Source organism: Tiliqua scincoides, chromosome 7 (assembly GCF_035046505.1).
Source record: "Tiliqua scincoides isolate rTilSci1 chromosome 7, rTilSci1.hap2, whole genome shotgun sequence".
NCBI lineage: Eukaryota > Metazoa > Chordata > Lepidosauria > Squamata > Scincidae > Tiliqua > Tiliqua scincoides.
Genome location: NC_089827.1, coordinates 71861679 through 71873691, shown reverse-complemented (window position 1 = coordinate 71873691; position 12013 = coordinate 71861679). Strand labels below are relative to the sequence as shown.

Sequence of the window (12013 nt, the reverse complement as noted above, 5' to 3'; positions counted from 1 at the left end):
AGCGCAGATAAGTTCGAAATCTCCTTGCACAAGGTAGTTAGCAGTTAGCCTCAGCGTTTGAATTGTCCTTGACTACTGTGTCTGGGGACTGGAGAAGATGGGATTGTTAAATATTTTGATCATTTGTGCCCTAGAATACTCTTTAAAGGAATTCCCTTCATGGAGAATGTTGGGGGGGTGGGGGGGTGGGAGAGTTTCTTTGAAATGTTCCAAAGAACCATTCTCTCAGTAATACATCCCCTGCTGTATTTGGTGAATGAGCTGCAAAGGGCACAGAAAACTCAATGCCCTGTGCCAACGCTGTAGCTCCTGTGTGGCTTCCACTGTGTCCCATGGGGGAGTTTTGGCTGCAGATGGTATTATTGAGGTAAGAGGACATTTGTCCCCTTGCCCTGGGGTAAGCCCCTGCGGCCAGAACAGATCAGGTCAGCTTGGACTCGTGCCAGCTATATAGTTGCCACAAGTCTCCATTGATCCATGTTGGCAGATCAGGACTGGGAAAGGGGATATGCTGGGAAAGGGGATAGGATCCTGTCATGCCCTGTTGCAGCCCTCCTCCATTCCACCCTCTTCCTACCCTACCCTCGCCTGCCCTCAATCCTTGAGCCAAATATACCTGCTCTGAGGGGTGTAGCCCTGCATGCTGGCACTAGCAGAAAGGCTTCAGCCAGTTCTCCTAGAAAATGGTTGGCAACCTTCAGTCTCGAAAGACTATGGTATAAGCCTACAGCACCCAGTATTCCCAGGCGGTCTCCCATCCAAGTACTAACCAGGCCTGACCCTGCTTAGCTTCCAAGATCAGACGAGATTGGGTACGTGCAGGGTAACAGTTGCTGTCTCCTAGAAGGTGCACAGTCTTTACAGCACTTTTCTGACAGTGTGTGCTGGCAGAGTATGATCTTCACCAGTGCAAGAAGGCCATAGGTTTGGGCCAAAAATGTTTGTTAAAGGAACACCATATACAAAAACATACTTACAAATGTAGGACTGCCCGATTTTCCAAATAGCTTTCTAGAAACGTAAGGGCTAATTACAATGATTCTTTGAAAGCTCCATTCTTTGAAAACTTTGCCACCCACATTTTTTTTTTCAAGAAACCAGTTCAATATTACTTTTTAAAAACATACTAATTCTATCAAAAAGTACAGCTTGATGCTCCAGCATTAATATGTTGATGTGGAGTGTATCGAACACACTGTTGTTGTTTCATTCATCTTCAAAGGGGTGTGTGTGTGTGTGTGTGTGTGTGTGTGTGTGTGTGTGTGTGTGTGTGTGATTCTCCATCTTATATGAAAGGAAGTTAGTTTGGATTCACATCTGTTTTGTCTCCATAATGAAAATGTCTCCATTTTATTTAGCACATCTTTTTGGAAACCTGGAAATTGTTTTTTAAGTGAAGTTATCAATATATATTCTAAGATTCCTTACAGAGCATGAAATTGCCTTCCATTCCACACATTCCTACATATTAATTTAAAATGGCATTTCTCACAGCCAGTAATGTTAAGGAAACCTACCTAACCGATTGGTTTGAAATCTGCATGAGAAATTAATCTTGAGAATGCAAGACTGGAACATTTGGTATACGCCACTGGTTCCCAAACTGGTGGGTCCTATAAGGGAATGGCCCAGAAATCAGCAGCAACACAATTGCTGCCAGGATGGAGGGGTTTAAACTTTCCTGGGGGTCACTATGGCTCCTTAGAGGGTTTGGGGGCCTGCAAACCCCTCCAGCAGCTTCAAAGTCAAATAAGAAAATTTTTTCCAGTTTTATGATGAAAACAGGAGGTATTTTTTTTCTTTTTCACAGCTGTTTGGATCTGCTGGGAGGGCTGCAGATCAGGTCACAGCTCTTCAGATCCTCTAGGGCAGGGGTTGGCAACCTTAAACACTCAAAGAGCCATTTGGACCCATTTTCTGGAAAAAAAGAAAACCTTGGGAGCCACAAAACCCTTTTGACATCTAAAATGAAGATAACACTGCATATATAGTTTGTGCTCCCCTCTTATAGGTCCCAGTTATATAATACACTCCCCTCTTGTAGGTCACAGTTATATAATACACTCCCCTCTTATAGGTCCCACTAAAAATTAGGTTCAGACCCACAGTTGGAGAACAACTGTTTTAGATTGTGCACAGGTGAACTGCTTGTGAAGGATACTGTCATTCTTTACAGTCATTTACTTCTGTACTTTTGTAAATGCCTTTACACACAATACTACCTCTGAACAAGACCACTTAGTACTACTTAACACTGTTCACAAAAGTGCTCCTGAACAAACAAGCTAAGAGTTCAAAACTGCATAAAATAAAAGGCATACTAACAGTGATTACTTCCCAACAATGAAATATGCTTTGGTGCTACATATACAGTATGTTACACATACAGTATACAAACATACGTATACAGAATACCATCTGGTGCAGGGGGTCTCCAAACCCCTTTCAAGTTTCCAAGTGAAGGAAATGGAGCAGTGAGAGTGTGAGTGAGTGACGGGGAATGCTGAGTGGGGGGCTTGAAGGCTGTAATCCTGGGCACACTTTCCTGGGAGCAAGCACAATGGGACTTACTTCTGAGGAGACACACACAGGATTGTGCTCAGAGCTTGGGAGGAGGAAGGAGCAGCTGCACTCAACTGCTTGCTTTTGCTCGGACAGGAGTGAAGGTGTGGCAGCGGCTCGCCCTCAGCGGCAGTGCGGGCTCTTTGGGCTCTCCTGTTTGCGCCCTCTCCTATGGGGCACAGCCGCAGGACGCGTGGGAGTTGCGCTCCTGCGCTCGGGCTGGTGAGCGGCGGCTGCGTCGCGGGAGGGGCGAGCCCCTCCCCCCAGACGGGTTGGCCCCGCACGGAGCCGCAGCAAAAGGCTGAAAGAGCCACTTGCGGCTCCAGAATGGCAGGTTGCCAACCCCAGCTCTAGGGAGCCATAGTGATCCCCAGGTAATTTTTAAAAAACCCTTCCCTCCCTGGCAGCAGCATGATTGTCTCGATCATGTTGCTGCCCTCTCCCCTGCAAATACTTACAGGGTTCCCAAAGGGTTCCAAACTGGACTTTGGGAATCACTGGCATACACCATGTAAGATCAGGAAACAGATCTTCCTCTCTCAAAGAGAGACATTTAGACTCTGACAACAACAGGTGATTCTGCAGCTGGAAAGTGAAACCTGGAGCTGACCACGGTGCTGAAATAGTAGAGATCATCAAAATGAAATGGAGCAACCCCGAAAATGGTTGTGCCTGCTTTACTGTAGACCAGGGGTACCCAAACCCCGGCCCTGGAGCCACTTGCGGCCCTCGAGGATTCCCAATCTGGCCCTCAGGGAGCCCCCAGTCTCCAACGAGCCTCTGGTCCTCCAGAGACTTTCTGGAGCCCACACTGGCCTGACGCAACTGCTTTCAGCATGATGGCCAACTGTTCGATCTCTCACATGAGCTGTTTGCTTTTTCACATCTGCGATGTAGCAGTGGCAGCAAAGACTGGCCTTGCTTTGTGCAAGGACTTTTATAGGCCTTGAGCTATTGCAAGACCTTCATTCATTAATATGTTCCATCTCTAATATATTCATTTATGTAAATTTATTCAAATTTGAAATTTAAATTAATTTTTTTCCCCCGGCCCCCAACACAGTGTCAGAGAGATGATTTGGCCCTCCTGCCAAAAACTTTGGACACCCCTGCTGTAGACAATTGAGAGTTAAATATGGATTAGTGAAGCCACTGTGAATTCATTTCTGATTGCTGTGTTCATGTTCCTGCAATTTATTTTGGTTATGTTCACGTTTGCACTGAGTTCACATGAGTAAAAGTGCTATTTCTCCAACAACTTATCTGTGGCTGTGCATGAGATTAATGGTGCCTATTAATGCTTGTCCAGCTTGTCGCATAGGTTCCCATGTTAGAATACAAGACCAGCCTGGCCCTCAAATAGCCCACAGCTTTGAATTAGCTGAAATCGCAGTCGTGCAAGCAGTGGAATGATGGTGAGAAAGAGAGATTGTTGAAGCTTCTCTTCCATGAAGCAGTATGGAAAGAGTTTGTTGTCATGGTGAAAAATGCTTTATAGTAGGTCTGCTATCTTATAAGAGCCAGTACAGGATTTATGTATTATAACAAAGATTGCTGTTTTCTTATTACTCAGTGTGTGACTGCACCTGGGCGAAAGTGGGAATGTAGAAGTAACACAGATTGCCCCTGTTTACAGTACAAGCGTGAGAGAAGCAAGATAGGGATAACTTGCAAATCTAATCTTGGTTTCCCATGATAAGGGGAGTAATATCCAAAGATCTTGTTGCCTTACTCCAGTGTAATAGTAGTAGTAGTAGTACGTAGTAGTAGTAGTAGTAGTATTAATAATAATAATAATAATAATAATAATAAACCCTGGGTTTGTGGATAGAATTATGTGGCACAATAAGTCTTGTTCTCACAGGGAGGAATTTTATCTTGTACAAACCACAGGAGTCTTTTGCATTTGTGTTCAGGTGCAAAGCAAAGTGATGTTTTTACCTTTCAAAGAGTTAATGAGGACCTACACTTTCTACATGAATCTGCGCATGTGTCCTTTTGTTAAAGCCCAGCTCTGGGTGTCCTCGTTACCAGAGAATGAGATGAGTGATTACTGGAGACATGGCATTATTAAGGGGCACCTTCCTCAAGCATTTATGTCAGATTCCTATGTTACTACTGTTTAATGACTCTCTTATTTGCTCAAGCATTTAATTTTGGATGGGTTTTAGTAGTGATTTATCTGCTGTTTTAATAGCCATTGCTTCTGTTTTGGGTTTTTTTTAATTGTAATGGTGACAGGCTTTAATTATTTGTTGGGGGTCACTGTTTGGGTCAATTTTAGTGGAAAGCCTTGCAATTAATGTTTAAACATGATTACTGTTTAATTGCATATAAATGTGATTTCTCAGAACTTTATTCTGACTGTTACATAAATAGTTCACAATTTGATGAAATAATTGTTGAATTGCTACCATCTCCTTGATTGCTTTATTAAGTATTTGTAACCTCTTATCTGACAAGAGTTGTTTGTAAGTCTTGTATTTGGCAGGCCCCAGAGACATTACTGCTAGTGTAATCTGGGGAGAATAATCTTGCATGAAGAATTAAAAGGAATTTCAAAGCTCTTAAGGACGCTCCTGTAAAAAAATCTGTATCTCTGTTCATTAGGAAATGCACTTAAGGCAAAGTTGATCTCCTTCCATTTCATACTTTGATGTAATTTGCTGGAGGTATAGCAATTCACTCCGTCAAGAACTGAGTCATTTTTCTTTTCATTGGTATTTGGTGAGATGATCATTAGGTTTACAAATCCAGGGTTAAGAAAGGTTTTAAAAGTCAAAACAGTCACCTTGAATTGGACCCAGAATGCCAGAAACATACAGGCAATTGTGTTGCAGTAGTCACAATGCATGTTAGGTATGAACATGTCACCTCAGACTGGGAGAAAAAAAAACATTTTACAGTCTCTAGCTATAGCTTCTAGGTTTAGCTCACATACAGCACATTACATTTATATGAAATTCTTGGGGGAGTTCTTATCCCCTGGGGGCTGGGGATAAAAATAGGCCCTCAGTTTGGCTGTACTTGTCGTAAGAGGCAACTAAACAGCCACCGGGTAGATGGGACTCGTCAGCCTGGGAAGGCAGCTCATCTGAGAGAAGGAAAACTCTGATCCCAAACCTCCACTGCCTTGTGGCTACATGCAGTTATGGAAAAGGCTTCAGGAGTCAACCTCGAGGCAAAATCCGGAGCCGGAGTCCCTGAGGCTGAACACAGTCCCGTTCTGGCAACTCCTGCGACGCCGCTGGAACCAACCGTATTGGCCTCTGCCTTTCCATTGGACCATTTCAGCGACGTGGAGAGGGGGGATTTGCTGCATGGGTAACAGCCTATCCTCCATACCTGCTTTACCCAGGCTTCGCACACTGGAGAGGACACTCTGTTCCAGAACCACCATTCAGAGCGTGACACCATAGTCTTCCGAGACTGAAGGATGCCAACAAGATTGGGGGAGTTCATCAGGGGTTTGGAGTGCAATGCCGTCAGCATGCTGATAACATCCAACTCTCCCTCTAATTTCCATCCGGTACTGGTGTCTGGCAGCTCATAAGGCCAAGATACAGGTTAATAAATTGAAATGGTCAGTAAATTCAAATAAATTGAAGGCAGATTCGGGGGTGGGTCAGATTCAGATTCAGAACAGTCGCACTGTGCTGGATGGGATTGTCCTCTGTTTGCGGCTTGCTGTGCTCCTGAACTCTACTTTCCTGAGTGGCAGCCCAATCCTGAACTGCCCAGAGAGCAGGGCTACCACGGTGCCAAAATGGCAGCCATGGCACCCAACGTGCCTTTGGCAGCCTTTCGCCCCCCTGATTAAGGGAAGTAACCTCACAATGGGGCTGCCTGATTCTGTGGCTGCTCTTGAGCCAGTACAGAATCAAAGAGTCCCGTGTTGGGCCGCATGGTCCAAAACAGAGCTCTGGATCCAATGGAGCCGAGCTCCACCAGTCTCCCGCCCCTCTTCGTCCTCCCTGCCCCCTCCGCCTGCCTCCCCCACCCCAAACCACCTCCTCCATGTCTCCCCCCACACCCCCACTCACCTCTCTGCTGTCTAGCGGTCTGGGAGACCACCAGGTGGTAGAACGTGGGCTCAGTGGTGGAGCTGGCCCAGCGCAGGCTCACGCTGGGCCAGCTCCAGCGCTGGGCCCAAGGTAAGCACACATTTGTGACGGTGCACACTGGTGGTGATATGGCATGCACTGTTCAGGATCGGGTCCTAAATAGTTAGTAACAGATCCTCTTTATAGAACTACTGCAGGCTGAATGACTTCTCACAGCAGGCCAGATCTGGCCTGTGGGTTGCTGACCCCTGCTGTAGTTGAAACTAGTTCACCAAGGCCATCCCATTCCCATATTCAGGCCTGAAGCCTTTCTGAAAAGTGTGCCATCTAGAAAGCCTAGAGTTGTTCTGCCATCACTTGCCCCACCACCTGGGGCTGCCTCTGCTATCCCCAAAGCCTTTAGCAACAGACAGAACAGTCGCTCTTTCAAAGCTGCTGCGGTGCCCTCTTCCAAGGAGGCTTTAAACAATTCTAGCCATCTATTCAAACATCCAAAACTTGCAATTAAGGGTTTCCTCTTTGATTAGCAGCAGCTGGCAGTGTTAACAAAATTAAATTATTTTATCTTTCTACAGAAGCATAGCTATTGGCCTTTGTGGTTGAACCACATTTTCAGACTGATCTGCAACTTTTGAAAAATATGTGAGGGTTGAAAGCACAGGTTTCTCCTTAGTTTACAGGAAAAACCCTCAAGAGGACTGATGTCTCCTTCCCATATAATTAAGGCACAGATGTGATCTGGCAGTCAGAATACATAACAATGATGAATGATGTTTATTTGTGTTAGTTTATATCCTATCTTTCCATAGTTACAACCAATGCATGCTGTGTCCCACTCTAGCAGTAGGAGTGAGTCAGGCTGGATGCTGAAAAGCCAAAGCAAACTCTCAGTTCACAGTTCAAACATGTGACAAAATAATCCTGAATCCTCCCCAATTTTTTGCCAATTTTTTTTACAACATACAAGATTTCTAAAATCATGGGATGCTTCTGCACCTCCAAAGGAGCAAATCAAGCAAGGTTCAGATAAAACAAGCTCCAATTTATTAATCAGAGACTTGCAGAAGTCCTATCAACATTAGAGCTTCCCTTCCCTTTAGTATGCATTCCCTTTCCTGGGGAAAGATAGCCAAACACTATCTCTTTTCCCCTGTGGGTATCTCTTCTTGGCTCAAGGCTAATAACTGCCAATGATGATTTCACCTTTTCAGTGCCAACCCCTCTAAATGGGGCTTGAGGAAGATCTTGGTCAAACCCCCTCCCTGGGCTGACCAGCCTTTGAGGTTGATTTTACAATCTATGGGCAAGAGGGTTCCAGCCAGCTTCCCTGAACCAAGCTGCCTCTAGGGACCAGTAATTCCAACCTGCACTTACTTGCCAGTTATGACCACCTGGCTTAATTGCAGCAAACCCACTTTGCCCATCCAAAGTAGATGCAAAAAAAAAAACCCACAAAAACCCCAGCTGGGTTAATTAGCCAGAGAGGTCAAAAATTCCTACTTAGCCTCAAAGAGATGACTAGTAGCTAATTCAGATCACCTGCTTGAGCACGAGGGCTAATGCTTTGCTCTGACTGATTTGCTCCACCCCAGAGCTCTAATGATCTGCCTCAACTTTGCTTGCCCATGGTGTGAGGGGGGTGCGGCAAAATGCTGAACATGTTGAGCCCTCAGTCAGGACTCCTCAGTCATTTTGCACCACCCAGTAATAAACACTACCAGTAATCCGTATGTCTGGTACAGAGAGAGGAAGTTCAGTTTCTAGAACCGGTTTAGATATTTGCTCCTACATGCGGCACCTTCCTTTGCAAATTTATTGATTTATTTTTAATGCTTATTTCCTGCCTGTTCATTCCATTTAAAAGGCCCCGAGGAGATTTAGAACAACCTTTAAAGTACATACACAGTAAAATAGAATTGCATCTGAGACAGCAAATCTAATTATGAAATGGAGCAAGTACCCCCATCCCCAAACAACAGTGTGAAAGCTACAACCTGACCTTCTGTGCCAGAGAATTCCACAGTCTGGGTGCCATGACAGAAAAGGCCCAACCCCACATTCAGTAGCAAGGTGATGCAGAGTAAGGTCTGACAAGCGTAGTGGGTGAGCCAGGCTCATGTGGAAGAAAGTACTCCTTCAAATATCCTGGTCCCATCAATGTGTTTTCTCAACCCTTTGATGTTATAGCTCCACATCTTGTGGTGAGAGCTCCAAATATTTCAAATTGACACCGAAAATAATGTGGAAATTCCTTTTTCAAAGAAGATTACTTTGAAGAGAATTACATATGTATTTCTTGGGAGTAGTAGAAGAAATACATATTAATAGAATATGTACTTCTGAGTCGCTTCACCTCTAGAGGCCAATGAGAAGAGAACAAGAGTATTAGCTCTGAATATTTTTGTCTTCTCTGGTTGGAAATCTAATGAAATTTGATTATTTTAGAACTAAGACAGTATCTGTCTTCTTTTTTTAACAGCCTTTTGTCTTTCAAAAAATGAATTTTAGAGGAAGCATGAGTGGTGTCTTTAATCCTCCCGTTTTATTAACTTTGCTACATGGGATAATTGGATATTTGCCCTTCCCTTTAGAACTAAATCAGTTTTATTTTAGCTTCGTATTTATCAAAAGTGTTTCGCACAGTGAATGTTCTGTGCTGATGGAATGCCTGAAAAGAACCAGTTCTCAGCATGTGATTCAGGAAGTGTGTGTAAAATTGTTTGGTACAGATGGCTTTCCTGCAACATGTAATATCTCCAGCAAAACTGAATTTTAATTATTTAATAAATTACCTAATAGCACACTCCAAGTCCTTTTCCATTGCCATGTCCTCTCTGTCCCATAAATGTAGAATACAGCTCAGTTGTCCCACTAAAGCAGTGGTTCACAAACTGTGAATGACTGGTGTTCCCAGTGGCTCCCCTACCTGTTCTCCTGGGCTCTGCCATCTTGGATCTCATGAGATTTGATTGCTACCATATTGGATCTTGCAAAATCTTACAAGATTTGGGTGATACCATCTTGGATCTTGTGAGATTTTGTGATATCCAAGATGAACATGCCCAGGTGTGCCAGGAAGAAGAGGCTGCAGGGGTGCAGTGACCCTGGTAAGTTTAGGAAAAACTGCATTCGTGCCTGACAAGATGAAAAAAAAAATCCATTTTCATTTGATACTGTAATCGTTAAAGCTGAAGTTCTTCTTAAAGTGCATATATAATGGAAGAAGGCATTAAGAAATAATGTCCTTGTGAGAATCGCGGGGAACAGTCTCCTTATGTTGACTTTAGGTACAAAAAATAAAGTAGCAATCTAGTGTAACTGCCCTTTCTCAGTGTAAAAATAGGGATTTATCTTGTAAAATTTTGATGCTCCAATGCCAACAATTGGTTCCCACTCCAGTCAGGAAACTGCATTAACAGTTGACTGCTTAAAGTAGTGGGTTGGCATTAGAGTTGATCTCATCTGGAGCTAATTTCACCCACAGTGAAGATTTGCATCTCTTTGATCCTCTTATCAATAACATTAGCTGGGTAGGAAGTTCTTTTATTAAACTTGATCTGGAGCTGAATGCAATGAAGAAGTGTTTGAAGTTTGGTTGAGACCCTCTACTCCTCTACACCAGTGGCTCCCAAACTGGTGGAAGCACCTGGCTCTGGCCTCTAAGTGGTTCCCTTCTCCTAAGGAGGACTTTGGGAACCACTCCTCTACACTCGTCAGCAATGAGAGTTGCTAGTCCGAAAAGGATGGGCTCCTTATCTGGAAGTACTTCAAAGCACAAGGGAAAGGGTGCCAGAGCGTCCAAAGGAGGGGAGGCAAAAGGCATAATGTAGGAAATCGATGTGGCTTTTACAAGTTGCTAATGTGGTTAAAACTTCTTATGCAACACTATTGGCCTAGCCTCCCCCCCCATCTTTTGATGTTTGGAACCAATGTTTCAAAAATGAATTGTGTTCAGAAACAGATTGAGTTGACTGCCCAGGTCAGTCATTCAATTAAAAAGATGATATTTGATTTGACTGAGCTGAAATACAGTTGCGTTCTTCTGACTAAGCATGCAGTGAGCATGGGCATAGATAGTGGTTTCTATGCAGGTCCTATAATTAATCTTACTGCTTGCGCAGTCAGTTCATTTCACGGGGTATAGTGCTTCAATCTTTGTTAATGGACCGAACCTGCTAAATGATCTGACAGAGTTACAGAGAAGGGAACCTGAAAAGGCAAATTCCACTACATTCTACCTTTTGACAGAGAAGAAAAAATACCTACCTTTTGAGGCTGTAATGTTAAATAGCAAGCATTCTGGCTGAACTGTTTTAGAAACAGTGGCATCACTGGGGTCTGCATCACCCAGTTCGGGAGACCAGCATGTCGTCGTCCCCCCATGGTGGACCTCCACCCATTCAGTGGGTGGGGCAGCACCCCTGGTGGTAGGTGTGGTGATGCACCATTGCCCCACTTCACTGGTTTTTTGGTTGTAAATTTTGATAGAATAGAGATATTTCAATGTGGTTTATTTTATTGCATGCTGCGTGACATTATGCTTCAACCGATATATAACATGAAGGTATTACTGGAAAATATCAAGATTTAAATTTTTTTTGACCAGTAGTGGTGTTGCACCCTTGTGCATGTCACCTGGTACAGCCTGCACTCCCCCCCCCCGCATCTCCCCAGCGACGCCGCTGGTTGGAAAGTACATTCTGAATGTAGGTTGAGAAACTGGCAGAACTAGCATTTCACCAGCACTGATTGCTGTAAAGCAGCCATAAAGTGCACTTCAAAAGTGCATACTGCCAAAATGCCAGTGGATAGGTTAGATCCTTCCTATATGCATCTTGGAAGCAGTGACTGCCCACCAGAGCAGGTAAGCTAGTGTGGAAGGTGGGAGGGGTTGGGGCAAAACTGGGCAGGTAGGGGGGAGGAATGGGCACAGGGAGGCTGTGAGTGGGGGTGGTTCTGGTGTTAATGGTTAATTCTCTCCCCTCCAGTAGCAGCCTTCCCACCCCTTTTCTCACTTTGGATTTGCACAAGTGAAATCGCTGACACAGGTCCAAGGAGACCCATTGCAGAGCAGGAGACTGACAGAGAGGGAAAGGGATTTAAATACCCTTTAAATCTCCTGCATCACTCCACTTCTAGTTTGCTCCTTTTGGATGCAGCTGCACCAGTGGGGAGGGGGATGGGATTGGGCCATGAAATAAACATAGAGGTATTCCTGAACACAGTGGGCTTACTTCTGAGTTAAGTAAATAACACCATTTTCGAATACCTCTAGTTAAATGTCATTGCTTATCTCAGTATTTCTAATGTTAATTTTATTTTTTTTTTGTATTCAGCTTTCATTTCAAGACAGACAAATGCTTTCTTCAGTTATCGTTGTATTCTCT

At 44.2% G+C, this 12013-nt stretch overlaps 1 pseudogene; it reads right to left on the bottom strand.

Moving 5' to 3' along the window:
- Positions 1 to 721: 721 nt before the first annotated feature.
- LOC136657791 (5S ribosomal RNA) lies at positions 722 to 838 on the bottom strand (annotated as a pseudogene).
- Positions 839 to 12013: the final 11175 nt, after the last annotated feature.